Source organism: Hetaerina americana, unplaced genomic scaffold (assembly GCF_022747635.1).
Source record: "Hetaerina americana unplaced genomic scaffold, ioHetAmer1.1.p SCAF_8, whole genome shotgun sequence".
Taxonomy (NCBI): Eukaryota; Metazoa; Arthropoda; class Insecta; order Odonata; family Calopterygidae; genus Hetaerina; species Hetaerina americana.
Genome location: NW_027287427.1, coordinates 7,743,099 through 7,767,445, shown reverse-complemented (window position 1 = coordinate 7,767,445; position 24,347 = coordinate 7,743,099).

The window sequence follows — 24,347 nt, the reverse complement described above, 5'->3', positions numbered from 1 at the left end:
CGTCATGCCAACAGTGAGTAGAAGTAATCTCTTTTCCAGAAATAACGGAGTCGTAGAATTAATGTCAGAACCACAGTTACCTTTGAAACAAAGCAAATCTACGTCAAGTATGTTTAATCAGATTTTAGTAAAAACACCCGGCTATGTATGGCATACACCCGGAAAGAAGATAGTCAAATGAACTTCCTAATATTTTACGCCTGAATCCCTAATATGGGCAACTTTTACGACTTCATAAATATACTCTTATGCATATCAAATATTCTTTACCATGAATCATTTCCTTATCCATAATACGCTATTTATAAAATAAACCTTACGACACCGCATTTTTCATAATTCTCTTCCTCCCTCTTGTCCAGACTATCAGGAAAAATCTCCTTTTCATGATTTCCCTCCTCAGCATGCACTTTTCAAAGTTTCATGGAATTTCCTCCATTGGATTTCATTTCTTACTTAACGCTAACTTCATTTTTACCTCTTTATCCTTTCAATCCTCTGTGTATTTTTTCCATCCTTTCCAAAGCTTTTCATGCATAATACATCATTTATCCTTATACCTTTAAACAAATTTTTCAATGATGCAACAACATTTTTATTCCCGATCAAACTCGATCAATCCTATTTTCATGGCTCTTAAGAGACCCGGTCTTTGTTAATGCATCACAAATGATAACTGACACAAACGGAAAACGTAATATAATGGTTCCGTGTTCGCGGCAGAGTCAATCCACTTTCTCAAAGATGATACATTATCACCGTTCTGCCGTAGGTGTTTTAAAATTATGTGTGATTTATTTAAAAAGAGTTTTAGCATCACTGTCATTAGCATGTCAAAGTGAACACTTTTCATTGTGAAGTATTTTACACAACCTTTTCAAACCATATAAAGTGGCTCTTATGTCTACCATATCAAATTAAACGAAATACAGCAGATAGCAATGAACGGCCTTGAGTTCAGAATTATTCTTCAAGGCTCCTGGTGAGATATAATATAAAATTGCACTTCTGTTACTTCCATATTTTCTACAATTACGGACGTCTTTTCAATGCCGTAATCAACAAATTGTGACGAAATATATATTTTTATTAAAACTTCTAAGAGTTTCGGAGGAGTAAGATCATTTGCGTTGGAGAACGACTATTTACGATTCAAATGAGGAACGAAGAAAATGCTCGTTCCAGAGTAGTGCAGTGGGGAGGGCATTATACAATCTTTTGTGCCTCTCTCAAGGAGACTTCAGAATGAGTAGCAACCTATGTTTACTTCGGAGTTTACCACACAAATTTACACCAAAGTGGCCTCAGGCATGACAACAGATTTATTATCGATTTTAGATTTAGAGGCCATCTAAGCATTTAATTCCTCTTCTTTCATTAAAAAAACCATTAATGTTCACCCTAGGAAGACATATGTAACCGAAATGATTAATTTACTTCTCGCACTTTTATCAAACTATCTCTCACAAAATCACTTCTGCGAACATATTCTCTATTGAAATTACAAATTGAAATACGAAGGAATCCTTTGTGGTATTCGCCCTTCTGCACGGTAATAGTAAATTGAATTTTATATCTATTTATTCTAAGACAGTGTGCATTTTTTATTTTTACTTAAAGGATATTATGACGTAAAGATAAATTAGTCATACTCAAGGTAAAGTTGGAAACGGCACTGACCACTTACATAACGCTCTTGGTAAATATTTTTACAACAGGTAATATTTATAGGAAAAATGGGTTTGTAATCTATTACAATTTGTCTTGGTTAAAGCACTCTATATTACATGAATCTATTTTCTTACGCCAAGGCCTTCTTCATTTGCTCGTGATTTCTTCCCTAAGGCATCAAAAGTCGCTTATTTTCTTTTTTTTAATTATTCCCTCCTCCTCGTCTACCAACGTTTTTCCTTCTATGGCAGCTTTAAACACTCCACTACCACTTACTCCCCCCTCGAATCACTCTCCTTGTCTTCTTCTTTGAAATTTCACTCACCAACTTCCCGTCTTCCCCCAAAATATGTCAAATGTATTCCTTTCTCTTATTTTCATCTAAATTCATCCCATTTGTTTATTTCTCTCCCATACCCATTTCTCCGAAGTCTTCAATCCTACTTCATTTTCTTTCCTTAGGAATAAGACTACATTTATGAATCATTCAGAGTTACGCTCCATTAGATTTCCTCCACTTCTTCACCAGCCTTTTCTTTATGTCTTTGCTTACTTTTAAATTCTAAAAGTAACCTAATGCTTGGACAGTATCCTCGCTTATTGGAAAAAATATCCTGTAGTATTTAATTGACGTATAATGGTTAATCAACAATCATAAAAAAAATATTACTTCGATCGAGTCATCATCATATTTTTGGCTTATTTAACAATTTGGTAAGTGTAAAAAGTTTGTTTTTCATATCACGTTTGTTAATGAAAAACGTGGCAGCCTACAACTATATCCTTTAATATTTGTTGTTATCACCATTAAATGGCCATAACATTTTTAATTAATTTTTTTCGCACCCTTAGTCCCTTGGTCCTACAATAAGCTGTTAAAGGGTATCACTCGATCTTATTCCAAAATTGGAAAACTAGCAAGGCTCAGGGCGACTGTTGCTATATTAGTCCCATAACGTAGCCTAAATATATTTAGCTACATTCATAACTAAAAACAAGTTTATGGTTGATTATTGCCGATTTTCCTCGTTGACGTAAGACTCAATTCATACAGTAAATTTCATGATTCATAACTCGTCTCCAGCGCGTGAAATACAAGTATTTAAATAAGCACTTCCGAATTCGAAAACGTTTCACCGGTAAAGCCAGGTAGAACTCAAGTGTTCCTTAATACAAACGTTTCTACCATCGACTACTTGAAACGAAGGACAAAAGCTAACGAAATAGACGAAAGAATTCGCACGAAAGAAGCTAACTCGATGTAACATATGAGTCCTCGAACTAACAACAGATGCAAACCTCACTTGAATGCGTACTTCACTTGCACGATGGCTGAATCTCAGCCACTCCGCAAAAAATAAACTCATTAACCGCTATTCATAGAGAATATAAAGGAGTATTTACAGCGATGGAAGGACAAAGAGATGTTACTTTCCTCTCGGGAAAAGAACTAAGGAAAAATATGCCTCTAAACGCTGAGGAGTGATTTCCTCTTCCCCCCCCCGTTCTAACTCGACGAAGAACTCCAGAGACCGCAAACAAAACGTATAGGGGTTAAAGCGTGCACTTTAACTGAGGGCCGGAGCTGACTTTCACTCTCTTATTGCCCCCTAAGATGTATACCTACGCACGCTCATGAAGGCTGGAAATAACTTTCACGCCATGAGCCCATGGGATACGTAAGAGACAGATGGCGAGGGAAGGCGGCCTTAAACGCCACCGGAGTATTTAAATGCGAGAGGCCCTCCCACCCTCGCTTCTTTCCTCCAACTCCAAATATCCATACTAGCAACTGAGATCTTTAACTCAAACACACATGACATCTCAGTAGGCCTCCGTTACTTAAACGACGCACACGGGGGGTAGGGATTCGAAGATTCCGTGATTTCGCGCAAAACAGGGAAATGGAAGACCGGTTGAATAATACCTCTTGAGGTCCATATATATTTTCACGCTGCAAATACTAAAAGCGTATTCCTTGGTAATAATTTCAAATGCAACCAACTAGGGCTGAACCTTTTCACCATATGCAATTATATTGAAGGCCAATAGAGTCATTAAAGCTCAAGGTAATCTTCCTATCAAAGGTAGGCTATGGACAGTCCCAAACATCAATTAAGAACGTATGTACGTACTACGTATTGTAGACTGATTCTTGTTCACCCAATTCCACTTACTCCTCCATCCAGGTCTCTACTAACCTGGTCTCTGCCTTCTTTCCGTCCAAAATGCCCCTCTTATTATTCCATCCACCCTGCTGTTTCTCCCTTCTAACGCCATCTTTAACATCTCTCTTCCTCTCAATCTCACTCCACCCACTTTTTCTGCCTTCTTCGGATTTCACCTACCAAAGTCCCCTCCTTCAACTAAGTTCAAAACTTCGTGATTACTCTTCCTCTCTAAGAAATATATTGTCTTCACTTGCTTTATATCCACGTCTCTCAGTGTCAGTTCATCTCCATACTCAAATCTCAATGGTATCCAATCTAATGATGCTTCAAAGACCGGGTTACGATACAGTGCTACTCTTCGTGTTAAAGGTCTTCGCTAATCTTACCTTGGAGTCTTTACTTAGCGTGAATGTCATCATTTCCCGGCTAAACAAAACCTTTTCTCGCCAACGCAATTATTTTGCTGATGTTGCTTCGAAATACTGTCCAAATAAGTGCACTCAGTTTAAGTATCTGCCCTGGATTTCTTTTACTACAGCTGGTGTTCAAAATTTAAAGGGATATAATTTAAGTTGAAAAATGCGTAGCGCAGAGCTTTTGACTGCTTGCCGTAGGGTCTGGGCATATCTGTGAATGAATGTGGATATCCTCACCTTCACCCAAACCATGTGATTTTTTCTATTATAAGATCCTCCTGGGAAATTGCAGTCGGTTCAAGGAAAGAATCTGATTTCCCCCTACCCTAATAAGAGAATTTCTTAAGCCATAGGGCTATTCACAAGCCATAGGGCTATTCACATGCCACCTTCACCTATCAAAGCAGCTTTAAGGTTGATTCTGTTTTTTTTTCTCGGGGTAAAACTGAGTCGATTATTATTCTTAGGACAAAGGATGGGAGGGTAAGATGGAGGATGGGAGTTTAAATACACCGAAAAATTTCTTTAAGGAATTAATTTACGACCATTTATTCAGTTGTCTGCCTCATTAAGTCCGTAAAGAGATTTCCGTGAAGTCATTGGGAATATTCTGGGAGCACAAATAAAGGCCCGAAGTCATTGATTGCCTTTTTCGTGACGAATGCTTAAGTATCTCTGGAAATTCGGCAGGCATCGCGTCACTGATCAAATCGCGAGATAAAAATAAAAAGGGAAAGCACTCACTCATGGGGAAGTACCGTTGAAAGTGGTCGAGACCGTACAAAGCTGTGTTTATTCGTGCGAATGAATGATTAAAATGTCAATGCAGAAAATATTGGTTTGAAAATAGTGCTGGAACTAGCTCCAGCAACTTCACTTTGGTGTAAGGAATTTTTATTTAATTTATGCTTTAGTATAAAGGGAAGTTTATTTTTAATCCTTAGACATCCGCGACGTATATCTGATGAATCCATGCCGCTTCCAGGAATTACCGTCGCGTAAGTGAGTTGATGGACAACTGTTTCGCCACCCAGTCCTGGAGGCTTCTTCAGGTCGAAGTGATCAGCATTGTTCAGTTCAGTTTCAGTTTTAAACGTGTATATTTCCGTAAAGGTAGACAAGATACAAGATGCACATAAAATATAATGGAAAACTTAATAAAAACAATGCGGAAACTCCGTTTTAGGATTTACTCCTCTTCGGGGTGGAAAAACAACAATTTGACCGCTATGTGTAGGAGACGCTGGCTGGCCGGGAGCTTTCTGCTTGGCTCTTTCTTGGCGGCGAATGGGAATCACAGTTTTCCATGTGGAAGCCCGGGTGTAGCCGTCCTCACGGTTGAAATATTTTGAGTTCTTCATTATTTCTACCGCTTCTTTTATCAGTCTTGGGAAATAATGCCTTTCTCTTGCCAGCCCTATAGTCTGGTCGAACTTGATCGTGTGTCCGGATTCCGACCACGCATGTTCGGCATTTGTCGAGAGTCGGAACTGTTTTTCGACTCACTTCGACCTGAAGACCCCTCCAGAACTGGGGGCAACACAGTTGTCTATCAACTCACTCGTAATTCCCGGAAGCAACATAGATTCATCAAGTTTATTTTTTTAATCTCGAGCAAACGTTCACTTCTCAAATGTTCGCAGAAAACGTTTGAGTGAATTCAATATATTGAATTGTAATTTGAACCTTTTAGAGTTCAATTGTGGGTGTAAAATTAAAATATGACAACATGAGCATGAAATTATAATGGTCATAATTGACCGAATTACAATGATCAAGTCTAATCCTAATACTTTTAACAGTTTTAATAGTTTCATGGGATCGATCTCCAAGGTTTATTTAGAGTAGATATGGCACGATATTGTAAAACAGTGCGTGAAACTTTTCATACTGATCTCAAGAGTTGCAGTAGTTTCGAAGTATGAAGATGGCACTGATCCCTCTCCATGATTACCCAATGTGTCAGTAGTCTAATGTACGGGGCTCTGAGTAAATCACCCTCGTGGAAACTCCCGGCCACAGTGTTTGCACAGTTTTCACTTGCTGGTGCAAATGTACACTGCCTCTCCCCTGTGTACACTTGGAAATCCCGGGTAAGAGGGAAAGTGATACCTACGGACGCTGGTTATGCCGACACAACGTCTCACAAGGAATTTCTCTCACTTGTATTGAATCATTTCAAATTGCATAAATTCACAAAGTGAATGAGAAGTACTTGGTTGAGGTAAATTTATTGATCATGCTGCTTATCCGCAAGTTTATTAGCGTCCGGATTATCATACGCACAATTGATGACATGGGATCATGAAATTTTGAATGGAGGAAATGTGTTATTGGATACCCAGATGGGGGAAGAGAGACAATCTTGCGGCATGAAGACTTCACTTAGCGGTCAATGTCTCAATATGCCACGCTGCGACTCCACTGGTGATCAAAACTTGGTATTTTGATAAAAAACTTTCCCACCATCGTAATTACGCCTTCTGAACTCCACATTCGAAGAAAAATCGCCAAGTGCATTCCACATGGAAATCAATCTTAATTTTTTAAATCATTTATACAAGAATACGTAATACCTTTCGTGGCAAGCGGTTTGAAACTTTGTCTAATCCAGCGCAGAATACTAAGCATCAACCTTAACATTATCATTTCCCTGGACCATGAAACGCCACCAACCTCAAACTTTTGGAAGGCTCGGTCAAGAGAAAAAAAACTAGACTGCCGCACGACTTTTTTCTTTCCTTCCTTTTTTTAAGATGATGCCATTGTTGCTTGGTAGAATAGAGTTTTTCAGTAATCACCACAAAGGGTGGTTGTTTAGTCGAATAAATCTGCGCAGTGTTACTCTCGTAAATATAAAGTATGTGAGAAACACCCTTCGGAGTGTTAACATAGATGCTTCGCTTCGCAAAACTATTCGGCTTATGAGAACAAAGAAAGAAACGATCCACTTCCACATAAAGATTTAATATTCCACGACCATGGTTTTGATGCTGCGCATCATCTTCAGGTTATGTTTATGCGGCTAATATTTTTAATATTAATAAATAATAATATGGTGCCATGCTTCCAGGAGATGAATAAAGGAAAATTGATTCTATGTGTAGTCCCACCTTCCCAATATTGATTGAAGTGTCGGCGATTAAAAATGTCTGATACTTCATTTGTCCCTTGCACTTACGTATTTTCCAAATGATAAAGATTTTATGATTTACGGGGACAAATATGAATAATGATACTATCTCTGGATGGACTGGTAAATCAAGGGGCTCCATGGAAAAGCATGACAAATATTATTCATAGATTCAAAAAGCAAAGAACTCAACCTATTATAACAATTTCTGATGATTGTATAACCCATAAATATGAAAACAAATGTAAGGCATCGTTCAAACTACTGATTCTTTATTTAAAATTCAGTTTTCTGACACTTTTATAGAATAAAACTTCATAATTTAAAAATAAAGTCGAACATGTTCAAATAATTTATAATATGAAAAGTAGCGCTCAGTTCACTATCCTTCCGTAGTATTTCTATTTCCACTTAGAAGCGTATTTTATACCTTCACTGTGGATCTTTAACCGATTTAATTCATTAAAGTATTTATTTGACCAATAATATCATCTACCAGGGCTTCTTCGCTGAGAGATTCAATTCTGCACTCTCGTCTATTTTAGCGGGAATTCATACAATGATGAATCATACCCTTTGGAACTGGTTCAAGATTACTCTTCGCACCGTTAACTTAATGCAAAATGACTACTTATACACGTCAGAAATGACATCATTACATCTGAATGACTTGCAAATCAATTAGTCCCGGACATTGTCGGCTAAGCGAGGTAAATCGCTCGTTTCACCTGTATCTATACAACATTAACGCCGTTAAAACTTCACGATTTTCGTCGCATTACGTAAGAGCGAATACATTAATCAACATTTAAGTCAACAACTAAGTCTTTAAGTTATTATAATCGTATTATACGTATATTTTGATTTCTAATATTTAATTAAGTAATTCAATATACATATATGCATTACTGTGGCTCAGTAAACCAAGGTCTATGTTTGAAAAATGTGACTACTTTTAACCATACCGAACAACAGAAGCAAACTTCAAAATCCTACGTTATACTAGTCGCATAGAGTTTTAACCGCAAAACCCTAAGATATACTTGGCTAAAAATGGCATTTTTTTAGTCCCTCTTTAAAGTTTAATAAGCGCGCAGAAAATATAAAATCAAAGAAAATGAGGCCAGTTCTTGTCCAATTCTTGCGTATTTGCAATTTTTATTTGAGAAAAGGAAGTTTTGAGTCAATTACGAAGTGAAAGTATTGTAATGTAATATTAAGTAGGAAGGATTAAGACCGGTAATAATAGACTTTCTTATACATATTTTTAATCGCCAGATTTTCTGTTTATTCCTCGAGGTAATTTTGTACATGAAGAACATTTTCAGTAACTGTATAATTATGATTAATTTTTATAATGAATAAAAATTGAACAAATGTCACTAATTTTGAAATTATATAGAAAATATTAGCAATTTTTTAGAAAAAGGGGGCACTTTATGTTTTTTAACCCATGTGAATCCATCTTTTTCCTTGGTCTACCGACACAATGACCTTATACTCGCATCTTATTTCTCACATGATATAATGAGAGCTGCTTTCCTAATTTGGAATTTAACATTAACATTATTAGATAATTATCTGAAAATTTGAATGTGATATGGTCAAGCTTTCGGCCTTGGAGCGAATGAATTATGAGCGTTCCATTCCTTAGCGTCGCTTTTTTTCTTATAGTAATAGGTGTCTGTTTGTTGGAGCCAAAGCGGGAATGTAAGTTTGTGGGTAATACTATGCATAACCAGAAGTAGGCAAATTACCTCAGTAACTTAATTTGCGGTAAATGACCGTGATCAACTATAGTAGTTTTCAAATAAATTTCAGCATTGAGCATATTAATATTCAAGAAGGCTTCTACAGGATAACCAAAGACATAACGGAAATATCCTTTCATCGTTCAATAGACCGGGAAAGGTTCAACCCATCAATCATTCATATCTACCAAGAATAGAAGGAAGCTACGCATAGAGCCATTGAAATCACGTTCTGAGGCCCTATCATTAGAATCAAGGCCAGCATTCCGTCTTCTATCGAAGTCCTCCAGCATCCCACTTCCAATCAGTCTTCCCCGGGGCTACCTCACCTCTTTATTTCTCCAGCAAATCCCCACATTTCTCTCCCCTTTCGCCTGTCCACTCCCCCTTCAGACCTAATTTTAAAATTTTAGAGCCTCCCACACACGTATTATCACCTCAACCATCAAGTCTCGAAATCATAAAGTATATTGCTACGCCCCATATTAATCGTTTTGCCATATTTTTCTGTCTTCCATCAAATTCACTATTCAACTCCTTCCTCTTTGTAAATGCCTCATTCTAAAACGAAATTTTGTGCCGAATTCCCTTAAAACACGCACTAAACCCATTTCCGACTAAAAGACATGCAAAACTATTTGAAGTGTCCTCTCTGATCCAATTCATGCCATCCAACTTTGATGATTAACCCCACAGCACGATTTCCTGGGATTTCATTACTGCTGTTGTAATTTGCTTTTATAGCATACTGAATACAGTAACCATCGCAATGCCTTGTCTGGTTGACTAATGAAAGCTGCATTACCCAAATGTATTAACTCACTCAATCAGTTCGCTACTCTCGTCCTATCAGTGGCCCCTGGCTGCCATTGGAAATAAAAATTTACATATATTATATTTTATATATTTTAGAGAAAGCTACCGTGGTAAATTTGGAAAAGACAAAATTCCAGAGATATGCGAGAGTTTTTGTAGCACCAAATAATAATTAGATAATATACTAAGAAGTAAAATGAAATGAGTTTATTCTTTTTCAATGTTTTAGTATGAAATTATTTCTTTTACGGTAGCCTACCATTTTATGTAGGCTTTGGATTTAAACTGCCCATTTCTGTCCATCCCTCACCAACACTGTCCAATCCGACTCTCCGTCTACCGTGAGCAGTCTGAGATATGTATAGATTGCGGATTAATCGCTTATCCTTCGAGTCAGTTCGTATCTTTCGTCATAGGTTCATAAATTCTACCAAATTAACTCTCTCGAGCACCTTACCGAAATCGGCGCAACAGCCATAACGTTCTATTTCCATTCCATACTTCTTTTTATCTATGATCTCTTTACTGCTATGGCAGCACTACCCTCCTCTTTCTGAACCCTAACCGATCATTCTCAGATTAACCAATTAGCTCACTTCCTCACCGTATTTTTGATGAACTTAAGAATTACTCAGCTGCCAAACGTGTTGTTTGGACATAAAAACTTTTCAATTGATGAATTGGGCATTCATTTTCATCCAATAATATTTCTTATGACCACCGGGATTATGGAGAATGCGTATTATATACGCAAATACTGTAATGATGTTTAATAACTGTAGTATATACGTATCTATCATATTAATAATTATGCTCGTTTATGTCACGAAATATCAACAGTTGGTAGCAAGAAATTCTTGAATGCTGAATCCTTATATCTCTGCAGAATTATCAGTGAATTGCTATTATTTTTACTGTTTGCAGTGTTTCTACGATATCATCACCTCAGAAAATATTCATGAATATAATTCATGGAATGTAAATTGAAAAATTCAAACATAAACGTATTTATACACACACACATCCGATATAGACGCATTTTTACACACATTAAATATACTTCCTGCTACCTGCAACGTTGGGTCGCATTCCTGCCTTTTACAGACTCTTTGGGGGTAGAGTGTTTTGTGGTGCATTTTCATGTGGTAGTGATGTTTCAATTTCTTGCTTGTTGTGTCCTGGCTTCCGTGTTGTAGGATGGCTTTCGTGCTGCATCATGGGGGTGCAGTTTTTAGTTGTTTTGCGGTATATGTGTTTGCGTGAGTATTGGATGAAGGGATTTTTGCATGAGTGTGTGCGCTGCTGTGGGTGTAATTTTCCGTGTTGTTTTATTGCATGTAGTTTTTTTTCCTTTTTACGGTGGGTGACCTAACACCCCCCGCCACACGCCCTTGCGCTGGCGGCTTGCGGGGTATTATGTAGATGTAGATGAGATGTAGAACTTTACGCACATATATATATATATATATATATATATATATATATATATATATATATATTAGAAAAATTCTAATGGAGATCATTTTTGTGCAAATTCCATCTCATGTAACCACTCATCCGTCGATTTTGGGCGTATCTCAATTGAACCCTTCGATAGAGTTCCCAAAGATATGACGACGATGGAACCAGACACTTGAAGGAAAAGGGAGGAATGATTTTAACGTAAATAGGTGCAATAATTATTTGTTTGCTGCATTAAGAAGCGTCTCGCCCTCTCTATCGAATACTAACTATAGGTAAGAGGGTTGGCTGAAAAGTATTGCACACATGCTTGCAGAGTGGGAACAAAAACAAATAGCAAGATTGGGCTGATAGTACATTAAAGTGCAATTCTTAAGTTTCAAAATCATATCTTTATTTTTCAACATACTCACCGTTAAGGCTAACACACATTTCTCCCAACGTGTAACAAGTTTTTTCATTCCGTCACTGAAAAACTCTTCCGACTTTTCTCGAATCCATGACTTCACAGCTGTCTTCACCTGATCGTCCGAGGTGTGATGATTACCCTTGAGGTGTCTCTTGAATTGAGGAAAAAAATTGCAAGGCGCAAGATCGGGGGACTAAGGAGGGTGTGGAATCGGTTCAGGTTTCAAAATTTCAGATTTCGCAGAACCTCTCCAGTTGCACAGGTGTGTGGACGAGCGTTGTCATGTTGCCAGATTATTGGCTCCAGGCTGCCTTTAACACGACAAACTCGACGTCTGAGGTGTTTTAGATTATTTATATATTGAGAATAATTTACCGTTGTCCCTCGTTCTAGAAAGCAGGTCTCATAAACTCGGTGAGCATCCCAAAACACAGTCAAAAGAAGTTTCATCAACAATCATGGCTTTTCCAGGCTCGCAACCGGAAAATTTTACTATCCATCGATTTACAGTAGACCAATTAGTAGCATCTTCATCATAAACAGGCTTTAAAGGACGATGAATATCTATGGGAATCACTTTTGCAGCAGTTAAAAAGTCGACAACAGTGCGCTGTTTAACTCTTGTTGACATAGCACCGAAACACGTCTCCATACTTCCGCTTCTCAAAATACACTGGATGAATGTAACGATCTCAAACCTACGCATGCGTATTGAGGGGGAATGTTACTTCCACATGAAACCAGCAGTGCTTCTGAAGGTCATTTTGTTTGTGGTCTACAAGCATGGGTGCATCAGTTTTCAGCCTACCCTCGTATAAGACAGATTCCTACGACCCCTACAAATGTATTATCTAGAGCGATTGGTTCTCGGGTAGATCACCTATATTTATACTATACAAGTTTCCACTGCACCATTGTATAGTGTGAAGGATACGAGTATGACAAAACGCAGTCCATGTTTTGCCCCCAACCCAGTGAGGTAGTTTCAAGGGTGCCTGGTTCCCATGGGACGAGTATTTGAGTGATAGATTCGCTATGGAGGAAGAAAATAGTAACTCTCTTAAGCCCAGGAAATCAGTGATGACCATAATGAATGTAATGACGTATACAAAAAATCTAGCACGATATGAGCGATTCGAGTTTTATGACTGGAAAAGAGGTAGGCAATGCCTCCACGGTTCCTCAAGAAGACCTCAATCTTTAAAAGACGGAGGAGGAAGACTAGAGTAACTTCCTTCTTTGGGAATTAGACAAAGCCTGTTACAACTTCCTTTGTTCGGTGAGAGGGAAACAATATGGCTTGCACTATACCTTGATTGTATAAAATTACTTTCGATCTGAATGGTTCAACGCCTTTGAAAAACTTTAGTTATTTCGGTTGAGGTTTTAAAATGGTAATCTTTTTCCGTCTTGAGAAATCCAAAAGAGACTTTCTAGAGTACGGTTTCGTCGTATCGAGTCCTTCAAATGAAAGGGAGAGCGTACTTGTCCACAGAATTTATTTGGTATAGTTGGAACCCAAACGGAATTCTTTATTTCGTGGGAACCAGTGACTATAAGGAAATAAAATTGTAATAATTATGAGGGAGGGATGGAGGAAGAAGGGACCACAAGATATCAGGAGTTTGGTAAAATGTGGAGAAGGGGGTCCCTTGTGCTCAATGAGGTGGGAGTGGAGGAAAAATGAGACGATTAAGGAGGGTGGATGGATGGAATGGAAGGGGTGGAGTATGTGGGGTTGTTCATCGGATTCAAATGTGCAGAGAGCAATCGGGGGAAGGGGGTAATCACCAATTCCTCTTGAGCTATAGCTTATGGCGTATAGCTTAGTCATCGCATTCATACATATATAAATCACATTTATGTTATTACAAATGTATGCCTGATGACGCCGTATCACGGAAAAACGCGCTGTGACAAATCACATAAATTCTGTTTAAAAGTAGTACGCTATACCTTTCATTTGATGGGGTGATGGATCTGTGTATTGTTCGAAACATCTACGACTTGGAACGCGCGGCATTAATCTCGTACAATGAACACACAGCCAAAACAAGGATGGGCAGCAGTTGGAGAGAAATAGATGGGCATTGTTGGCAGGGGTTGAAACAGGTTGAAGATCGTCTTAAGTGCTCCCTTCCATGTTAAGGCAACGATTTCACTGGAATGCCAGCCGGCTTCTTTAGAGACAATCACATCATTTCTGTTCTGAAAACGATAGATTTCCTGAAAACATATCTTCTTTCAAGGTGGATCGACGCGAAAGAGAATCCAAAATATCTTCATCTTTAAAATCAACCCGAGAAAACCTTCTTTAACTTCTGACAGGAATGTCCACTTTCGTTCAACTTTTGCAGCTTATATGTCGGTAAAAGAGAGGGAAAGGGAAAAGGATAGGGTAGAGATAGTAACAAGTGTCTATAAGGAGCTTACTATGGCAGTAGTAAACGTTTCAGCGCATTCAGTTTTAGCCAGCCAGTCCATCGAGTCAGCTGAGGCCACAGCCATTTTTGAGCGGTGAACAATATCAATGTGAGATGAATTGGATCAAGTTGCATTAAAAAAAACGAGAGCATTATTGAGGTGGTCAAAACAAAAGTGATGGGAATGGAAGAACATGGGGATATATTAGACCTGTCAAAACACTCCAAATATTTGGAGTCCTTTGAATGGCACTGGATATAGTGATCTACATCTACATAATACCCCGCAAGCCGCCGCAAAGGCGTGTGGCGGGGGGTGTTAGGTCACCAACCGTAAAAAGGAAAAATACCACATGCAAAAAAATAACACAAAAAATTACACCCACAGCAGCGCACACACTCATGCAAAAATCCCTTCATCCAACACTCATGCAAACACATATACCCCAAAACAACAAAAAACTGCACCCCATGATGCAGCACGAAAGCCATCCTACAACACGCAAACCAGGAAAAAACAAGCAAGAATGTAAAACATCACTCCACATGAACATGCACCACAAAACACTCTACCCCCCAAAGAGACTGTAAAAGGCAGGGAATGCGACCCAACGTTGCAGGTAGCAGGAATTTCCCCCCAAGGAGAGGGACGAGGGATTGAAAGGGAAACTTAAAAACAGATGAACAGAACACGAATGAGGTCATTCGTGATAAGGGTATCCTAAAAAAAACACTTCGCTAGGATAAGATGATTTTGCTGTCAGGAAGCAAATAACGGGGACCTTAAAGTAAGTAAGGTAAAGAGTTTGAAAGTGAGTGATGTGGTACGATTCATATTCCTAATATTTACGGAAAGACTATCAATGCAAATTGGAGGCCTTTGAGGGCTAGGCATGGAAAAAGATGGAGTCAATTAACGGGGGAGGAGAGGGAAGTGGTGAAGGGTTGCCAGTGTTTGCATTATTCAGAATATCGAACCCAACAGGATGCAGAAAGGTTTACCGGGACCGCCAAAAAACCCTACCTCTATGCATACTGTGGACTGAGGGTGATTGTAATTGCAGTTTTCGAGTCCCCACACCTTCATAAATCTGCATGTGCCAAATCCACCCACCGAGGAGTGGTGTGGTCACGTCGCGCGGGTCGAAAGTGTCTCCGGATTTAGAGGTCGCTTCCGAAGGTGTTGCCCCCCCTTCCTTCCCCCTCTCATCCCTTCCCCGCCCTATTGAAGATGATCATGCAGTCCTTGAGAACCCCCCATCCCATCAGTCTAGCCCCCGCGATCCCTTCGGCGCCCCCGATCTTAGCTTTTACATTCCGCCTTGGGGCTACATAGTCCCTCGACCTTGGTCCCATGACTGTTTGCGTGTGTGCTTATAGCATCCGCCCACACGCACACACACCTCCGCGTCGGGGGTGCGCCAAATTTCCCGACCCCTCGCCGCCCAAGCCCTTCGCGCCCCGGGTCTCCACCCATCGTAATTTGGGTTTTATTTACCTCCAGCGCATTGGCTAGCGAGCGTCTTCACACTCAATCGACTCGTAAAATAGCATATCAAACCGCGTTCCCGGAAGGCAAGGCGTCGAAATAAATAAATTAATTATTTGATTTTCCAGTGAAAGCGTCCGAGTTTTTTATTCATTACTAGTATGTTGATCCAGCCAGCTCAATTTCACCCTGGTATACATACAGAGAGTGCTATATTATCACACGTTGGGAATTAAAAGCAATATGATATGGGTCCAAAGCAATGCGCCTGCAATGAAAAGAATATCTAAAGGCTCTGCCGGGGAATATCGAGAAATAATATTCCTTATTAAAATTTTAATTGATATCTAATTATTTTGTTATAATTCTTCATAGTAAAAAATGAATGCCATTTAAAATAAAATGAACCAGAAAAATACAAGAAAGTTATTACCTAATGAATTATTAATTGAAATATAATATTCTGACTGAAATCCTTCTATGCAACTAGAACACAAAGCATAAAGTTGAATGAACTGCGCGCCTCTAATTTAATGCAAACGGGGGAATCTACTCCTATCATACCTTGTAATCAACATCACCACTATGGGAAATCTAGCGGGGGGAGATATATTTTGGGTGACCTATAATTATTTTCAAATAACTACGACGACTACGATGCAACAATTGTAGAGTGTAAAAATCATTTGCCTTGACTGGGATCCCAGTCAAGGCGAATGATTTTTACACCTTGAAATTGTTGCATTGAAATGCACATTAGCGGATGACTCCGTTTAAAGTTACTGTTGTGGCATCTCCAGCAGTTACTTTGGAATACGAACGAACGACTGACTACCTTCTTCCCAGCACATGTCCGTGCTCACCCTGCATAATTTCCTACCCCAATTCTGCATAATTTCTAGTTCCGCCCTTCAAGTCACTCAAAAAACATCTTCTTTTCCTTCATCTTCACCGCTTTCTCAATAATCTCTTTCATATCCCGGCCATCAATACCTCTCAATCTCTCAGAATCCTCCGTTCATCTTCTTTTACCTTTCTACCGAGCAGCTTCGTCTCTTCCTAACACATGACAAGCTTCAACATGAGCTTTCCTCCTCGTTCAAATTATTTTCTTCATTTTTTTCCTCTTGCCCAAGTCTCTAAAGTTTCTCATCTGCTCTCATCCTATCGCCTCAAAGATCCGGTTTTAGATCCAGACAGCTCGGCAGACCACGCGTACTAAAGTCTTTCCCAGTATTTTAGTTACGCCTTTGCGTATTGCACCTGTCATCAGTTCCCTGTTTTGTATACATAAATTCTAATAGATCAGGTGATATACTATGTTGTGTCGTACGTACGGTTTAATATCATCCTGCTGTATCATATGATACACGACGTCATTAATTAGCGATTTTATAACCTTGTTTAATTCCTTTCCATTTAATGTTTGCTTTGAAAATGTTAAGATTCATTATTTACCCCTGATGTTCTCTGATGAAAATGTTGGACGAGATTCGGGGTTTTGAAAGAAGGACCTCCCCCTTTCTCTAAATACGTACCTGTTAGCGAGTACTTTGCATTATTTTAAATGGTAATGCCCGTAATTAATTCATGTACGTGTATAGCAATAATTACGTTCCCTTAGTTAGAATCAGATTTTCCATACTTCGCTAACTCAAATAAAGTAATCGATACTGGTGACAATTTAATTTGTTTTTTATCTATTTTTCTTCAATATAAACATACTTTTAAGCATTCTTGGTGAAATCATTAACAAATACATACCTAGAGACTTTATTTCCTCACAATCATCATATCGAAACTATTTATTTCTAGGATCTGTTCCTTCTCTAAACAAATACCCCCTGAAAGATTTGAATTGCCTGAAGCTGATTATTTACGGCGAGATTCTAAACTACTCTTTATATCAATTTATTATGACATGATAACGAAATTGACTATTCCGGATGGAAATTATTTTAACGTACGCGCAAAACCCAGTTTCAGATGCTAATCGTCATCTTTTCTGGTTGATTCTGGGCATTTGAGGATGGGGGTTAAGATTCAACGGTCAGTCGTAATCTGAGTCTGTTGCAATAAAATTTCTCGTTTAAATGATGAAGTTTCTTCACCCAGATAGTTCATCACCCAAAATCAAAATTTCACTTACATACTTAAGATAAATTAAAATTAATTCTGTGCGCTTCAGATGGCAATGGCGCATGAAATACAACCATTTCGTGTTTGAAATACGTAAATTATACGTATTTTGAGAAGCCTAGGGACCAATATATTTGCTGTGATTACATCATCGTCAATGAATAAATTATGGCATAAGTAAAAACGTATTCGACAGAATTGAATTTTAAAAAAGGCCCACGGGCAAGATGGATTCATCATGATAACGAATTAAGAGATCAGGAGAGAAATATTTGACCAAACCGTTCGAGGTTATGGTCCAGTGTGTAGCTCAGCACCGCCGAAGTTCCAAAACAGTCAAGTAATTCTTACGAATGAAAACATGCAACAATACATTCAGATCAAGACCTCGCTGCCAATGTCCCGTTCGTAATTACTATTTCCTATAACTTCTCTGGAAGCCTTTCATAAACCCAACGTGCCACAGCTTCGTCCTCACTCAATAATGAATCGATGCCGTCATTAAATATTGGCGCAAGAAGTAGCTGAGATATTCATTGTGAAGCTCCTAATTTCGTCAATCAAAATGCCTCTACACTCTATCCATTGTGACGCCTCATTGAGGTACGTCCTAATGTTGGCAAAGAGCATAAATTCCACGTATGGTGAATCGACTCTTTGCTCAACTAGAGAAGCCTCTAATTCTTAATTCGTTTGATTTATTCAAAGATCGCCCGAAGAATTATCATTCGTATATGTGTACAATGACGAAACTGTAATCATCCGTTATTCATCACTTCAATTGTTCGTAAAACAATGATTTATTACCGCACGTATCTGTTTGTCTTTCAAAAAGCCTAATGGCAGTTGTCCCAGAGGAAATCTCTACCAAAACATCGTGAATTTTATATTTCCATGCAGATAAATACTATGGAAACGTGAACAATATGTCTAACACAAATCTTAATAATATAAATGACAGATGATGTGAAGCTGGGATTGAGTATTAAGATCTAAAATAAAGTCAGTACATTAAATGTCAGTATGAAGATAAAAATATAGAAAGAAGCTCAAAGAAGTACAGGAGTTAGTAATAAGCTTATTAGAAAAGCGATTTCCTGACAAGCTGAGCATAGTAATAATCTCTCTTTTCCTCGTTTATCTATTTTATACATAGCGTGGTGAAGCATACATTTAGAGTTTTAAGGGTGTTTTCTGCCCAAAATGTGAGGTTAAGGAAATATATTTCTGAATGCAACAATTTCAGGGTGTAAAAATCATTCACCTTGAGGTTTTCAAATGTTGCTTCTCTCGCAAGTCTCAGTTTCAGTCTCCAATTTTAAGAAAGGATTCAGATTGCAGTTCACGTAGCATAGACATGAGAAAGCAATCTATTAAAACGTACGTGGTTTGTATAAAATGTATCGGGAAAAATATATTTATTTCAGATTGAAATGAAATTATTGACTTTGTAGTTCCACTTTCATTTCAATATGTAATGCAAATGCCATAAAGTTACGCCGGAAACAACACATTGCGTAAATGCATAAAAATTCTTCAAAGTACATCCTTTGAGCTTCAATACACATTTTCCCGCGGCTTTTCCTCGACTCGAAGGATCCCTGGTAAGCGGAGGATTCCGATAGGTCGATAAGGGTACGTGTGCAAGCTTCTTTGACGGCACTTAGGATCCAATGGTGGTGACCTTTGCGGGAGGATTTCAATTCTGGGAATAAGAAATAGTCTGCTGGTGCCAAGTCGGGACTATAAGGGAGTTGGGTAATCGTCGTGATGCCGTTGCAGATGTTCTTTGCAAGCAGACACTCGACTCTGCTCTTGGTCGTCCATCCGAAGGCCCTCGGGACGAGTTTAACGCATTTTTCCGTAAGGAAATACATTAAAAAATCAGCCATTCCTCCAGCCTTACCTTCCTCCATAGCTTCATAAATCCCATTTCTCAAAATCAGATGAGAAAATAGTTTAAAGGATGAATAAATTTTCTCTTGGAAAAATGCGGCATCGGCACATTTAAGGCTACTCATTTTCTCAAAGAAAAACAGAAATAAATGGTTTTATTTTAAATGAAGTGTGTTTCCTTCGAGATAAAATAATCCATTTCTCTTGTACTCTCAAGCTCTTCTTTGCCGAAATTTTCCAGGTGAAATTCGACTTACCACTACTCGCGGCCTCGGACATTCCCGGACTATTTAAGTAGCATGAGAAGTCAATCGTATGACACTGTTTTCACGAGCATTTAAAAAGGTCAGCCTCCGTATGCGCTAAGGAGCCGCCAAGAAGAAACCTTTCAGCTTAACCTCGGGGACATTTGGCGTACGCATGAAAAAAAAGAGGTGCTAATGGCCTTTTAACTACCGACGCACCTATTTGTCATCAAAAGCAAATAACTGGCAAGTATGATTCCACTAGCTCATTGCATACAATTTAGCTCCTGTTCTCTGGCACTAGGATATCTGGGGAACTGGAAGGGTCCCGAGATTACTGCGTCCATGAAAATGACGAATATATCGCATTTAATCAAACGGATTCTCCATTCCTACAAGGCTGTATATATTACACCTCAGCTCTCATCCCTAGTCTCACTTCACAAAAATAGTAGAAGCACTCGAGAAGACTCGTCCTTTTAAAACTGTCTCTATTGTATGATGGCTTTTTTACGTGCATACGAGGGATGCTATTTATATTTTCAGCCTAATAATGAAAAGACAGTAATTTTCTGTTGAAAATGACTTTATTGTTTTTCGAAGTGTTCTACATGACATTCAATATTTTTTTGCATTCGCTCGAACCAATTTTCGTAACACTTTTTCCATTCCGATTGAGGTGCCTCCAAAACATGGTTTTTGAATGCATCAACGGCTTCTCCGAAAAACATTGGCCACGCAATTTTTTCTTGATAAACGGGAATAAAAATAAGTCATTTGGTGCTAAATAAAGGATGTACGGAGGATGACCCATCAATTCGACGTTTTGGCCAGTCAAATAGGTAGTCTTTTCAGCCGATCTGTGAGAGCTTGCATTGTCATGGTGAAGAGTGATCCTTCGTTGCCGATTTTTTTTCCGTATTTTACCGAGCAATTCTGGCAAACAAATGCTCGTGTACCATTCAGAATTTACGGTTCCACGTCATTCTAGCGGTACGGTTACCATATTCCCAGTTATTTCGAAGAAAAAGGCGATCATTTGCTTCGATGTGCTTCGTGCACGAATCTCTTTTGTCGAATTTGGCTCGTCTTAGAAGACCCATGCATGCCGTTTTGTTTCGGGCTCATACGCATATATCTAAGATTCGTCACCTGTGGAGGAGTTATACGCAGCTTTAGATGCACCACGATTGTATTTCTTGGGCATTACTTCACACCAACTGACACGAGCCTCTTTTTGAGCTTTTGGTCGAATTAAGCGGGATCCAACGCAAACCAATTTTTTTCACGGCTGAATTTTCATGCGATATCTTATTGATGCTCGTCATACTAATCCCAATGGATGCCTCAATCTCACGATAAGTCGCATGACGATCTTCCTTTACTAGTTCTTGAATAGCATCAATGTTTTCAGGCACAACCACTGATTTTGGACGATCCTCACAACTTTCGTCGCTGAGTGAGCGGCGGCCATGATGGAAATCGTTATACCAACGTAGCACAGTGGCAAAGGATGACAACATTTCCGAAGGCAAATAAATAAGAACCATCTAAAGCAATTAATTTTATATAATCTATTCTGAAGTAAATAAATATGGTTAATAATTTAAATAAATCCTTTCCAAAGACTATAACCTTCGATATGGCGAAAGAACTTGTACGTTAAATTGACCCCTAGAGCTGTGCTGTCGGGAAAAATGGTAAGAGTGAATCCATGCTGGTTTCCGGGAATTACCGTCGCGTAGGTTAGTCGGTCAACCGACTAACGTACGCGACGGTAATTCCCGGAAACCAGCTTGGATTCATCAGATAGACGGCGCGGAAGCCTAAGGATTAATGGTAAGAGTATTGGTAGGATCACCCATGCTGGAAAGGTCGAAGGGTAGGATCCTCAGTGTGACGGCTGCAAAGGCTGGGCGGCCATTTTACCTGACGGTATTTTATGTTAAAAGCACTAAGATACTGAGGAAGGCAGCGGGAAAACACCTCAATTATTTATCCAACGATTTCATCAAGGACATAATTATGAGAATGAGTCCTAGCAACAACCAGGTAATTGGGACTCGGCCCACTTAGCCTTGTGCGGTGCCATAAAGCGGGAGACGTAAGGCTTTCGCGGTGGGGATTACTCGAAATCCTTGCAAATCGGAAACGTTAACTGCAGTAAAAACGAAGGCACAAAAGGGAGCCGAAATATTTTAACGAAGAACTCAAATTGATGTTAATTGATGTCAATGTTATGACATAACGCGAACCCCAAACCTTGTTAAACTCTTAACTAATCTCCTCCTTCGTGAATGCTTGCCTTATCTCCATAATGTTTTTATAAGTTTTAACTTTTCTGCTAAGGAAGTTAAACTCATTGTCCTGTCACACAGAATATAACAAATTTACGAAAATTTTATCCCGACAACTAATCTATAATTGATATAAGAAATATATAAATTTTCCTTATTATCCTGTTTAGATGATGCAAAAGGTTTTTTTGGCCATTTGTACTAATTCAAGCTTAAATATGCAAAAATATTAATTATTTTTAAGAATAGTAAACCTTAAAGACCAAAATCATCATGAATTCTAGAATTTTTTCGACTTATGTTGAAATTTTCTCCACCATAGATCTTTCTTAGACCATGAAATTTCAAATTTCAGGTTTAATAAAAAAAAATAGAAAATAAAATACATTTCTTAATCATGGGGCTTTTTCTTTAAAAACTGATCACGATTTTCTGACGGTCCTCGATTTACTGATAAGTACAAGGTTGTTGAAAGGTGCGTCAACCGAGAAAGAATTATGATCTCCACGCTATGGTGCACACGAAGCTAAACATAAGGCAAGGGTCGCTTGAGTTCCGCTGGGACATCCGGCAGACTGGCTCATTGATTATTTCATAATAAAAGGATACTCTTAAGTTTTCCAGGTATACAAACAAATTTTGAATAAATTTAGCAATGGTTCTGTGAATTTAGCTATCCCTTAGAAAAAAGGCGAAACTTTTTTAGCTATCACGCATAAAGCAAGGCACTTTGATAAAAATGATGAAACTCATCAAACGTACAGAACGACTATTTCAGCTCATTTTATTTTATTTCTAAAATTGTTTCATTTAATTGCTTACATTTCAGCGTAAATTAAATAACGGTGAAATTACAATGAATATTTCTTCCTCACGCTTTTTTCAGCCAGACATTTAGAGCTGTGCAGAATTCCTATACTTTTATAAATATCTAAAAATTCGGAATTTAGCATGTATTTTCCATTTGAATTAAAGAACTTTAAATAGGTGGAAGGAGTTTTGTTCACCATTCAATATATTCACCTGTGAACCTGACTAACGGCGCGGTAAAGGGAAGTCAAGAGCTGAGTGAATAAAAATAACGAAGCGTTGAGAAGTTTCTATGAAAAATCTATTTGGGACCCTCTAAGCAGCCAATTTTTAATACATCCTTAATAACCATAAGGAATAGATTTCAAGGTTCACGAGAAGCATAAGTATGCTTATCGCGAAGTATCAGTAATATCATATCTTATGTATAAGTACTATGCTTTAACTAAATGCTTTCATTCCAAAGTTACATGCTGCGCTTAATGCTTATCCATGAAAGTGTCTAACATCTAAATAATTGGATGCAACAAACTTTGTGAAAACTGTTAGGCTTCACCAAATTTTTTTCAATCCCTTCTGTGTATTTCGCAAGAAAAATCATATTTTTATAGTCCTCCGTATTTCAAAACATCTTCAGTAATAAAGGTATTAATATACCCAAACAGATGATTTTAAGGCAAACCGCAACCTGTTAAAAAAGCATATCCACTTAAACACCATTCTTCTACTTCTTTCCGAGCCCAAAATCCCTGGTTCACCCCCTACCACACACCCTAGCGATGGCTTGCAGGGTATCAAAATATCAACAAAAGTATCTAAAAATAAGATCATAATTCACCTAAGGTTGAAAGACACTGAAATCAATTCAACAGCCCAGAAATCGCATCCCTCACTGTCCTTGAAAAAAGTATTAATATGAATAACAAAAACCCGAAGTTCTTTGGTAGAATACCTACAATGAAAGATCGAAAACAGCACGATACAAAAATAATCTGCGACGCACTGAGAGTAGGACGAAGTTCAGGAATGGAATGAAATCACGAAACTAGGAGAGTGGATACTCGAGATTCCGTGCTTGTATCAATTCCCGAGAGTGAACTGGAAGTAGATAATTGAAGGACGGAAAAATATACTGTAGGGATCATGACGGTGGAAAAATCGTGTTCGTCGATCCTTTCTTTGGAACTTCTATCCATACAACTCTCTTTCTCACGGTGCGA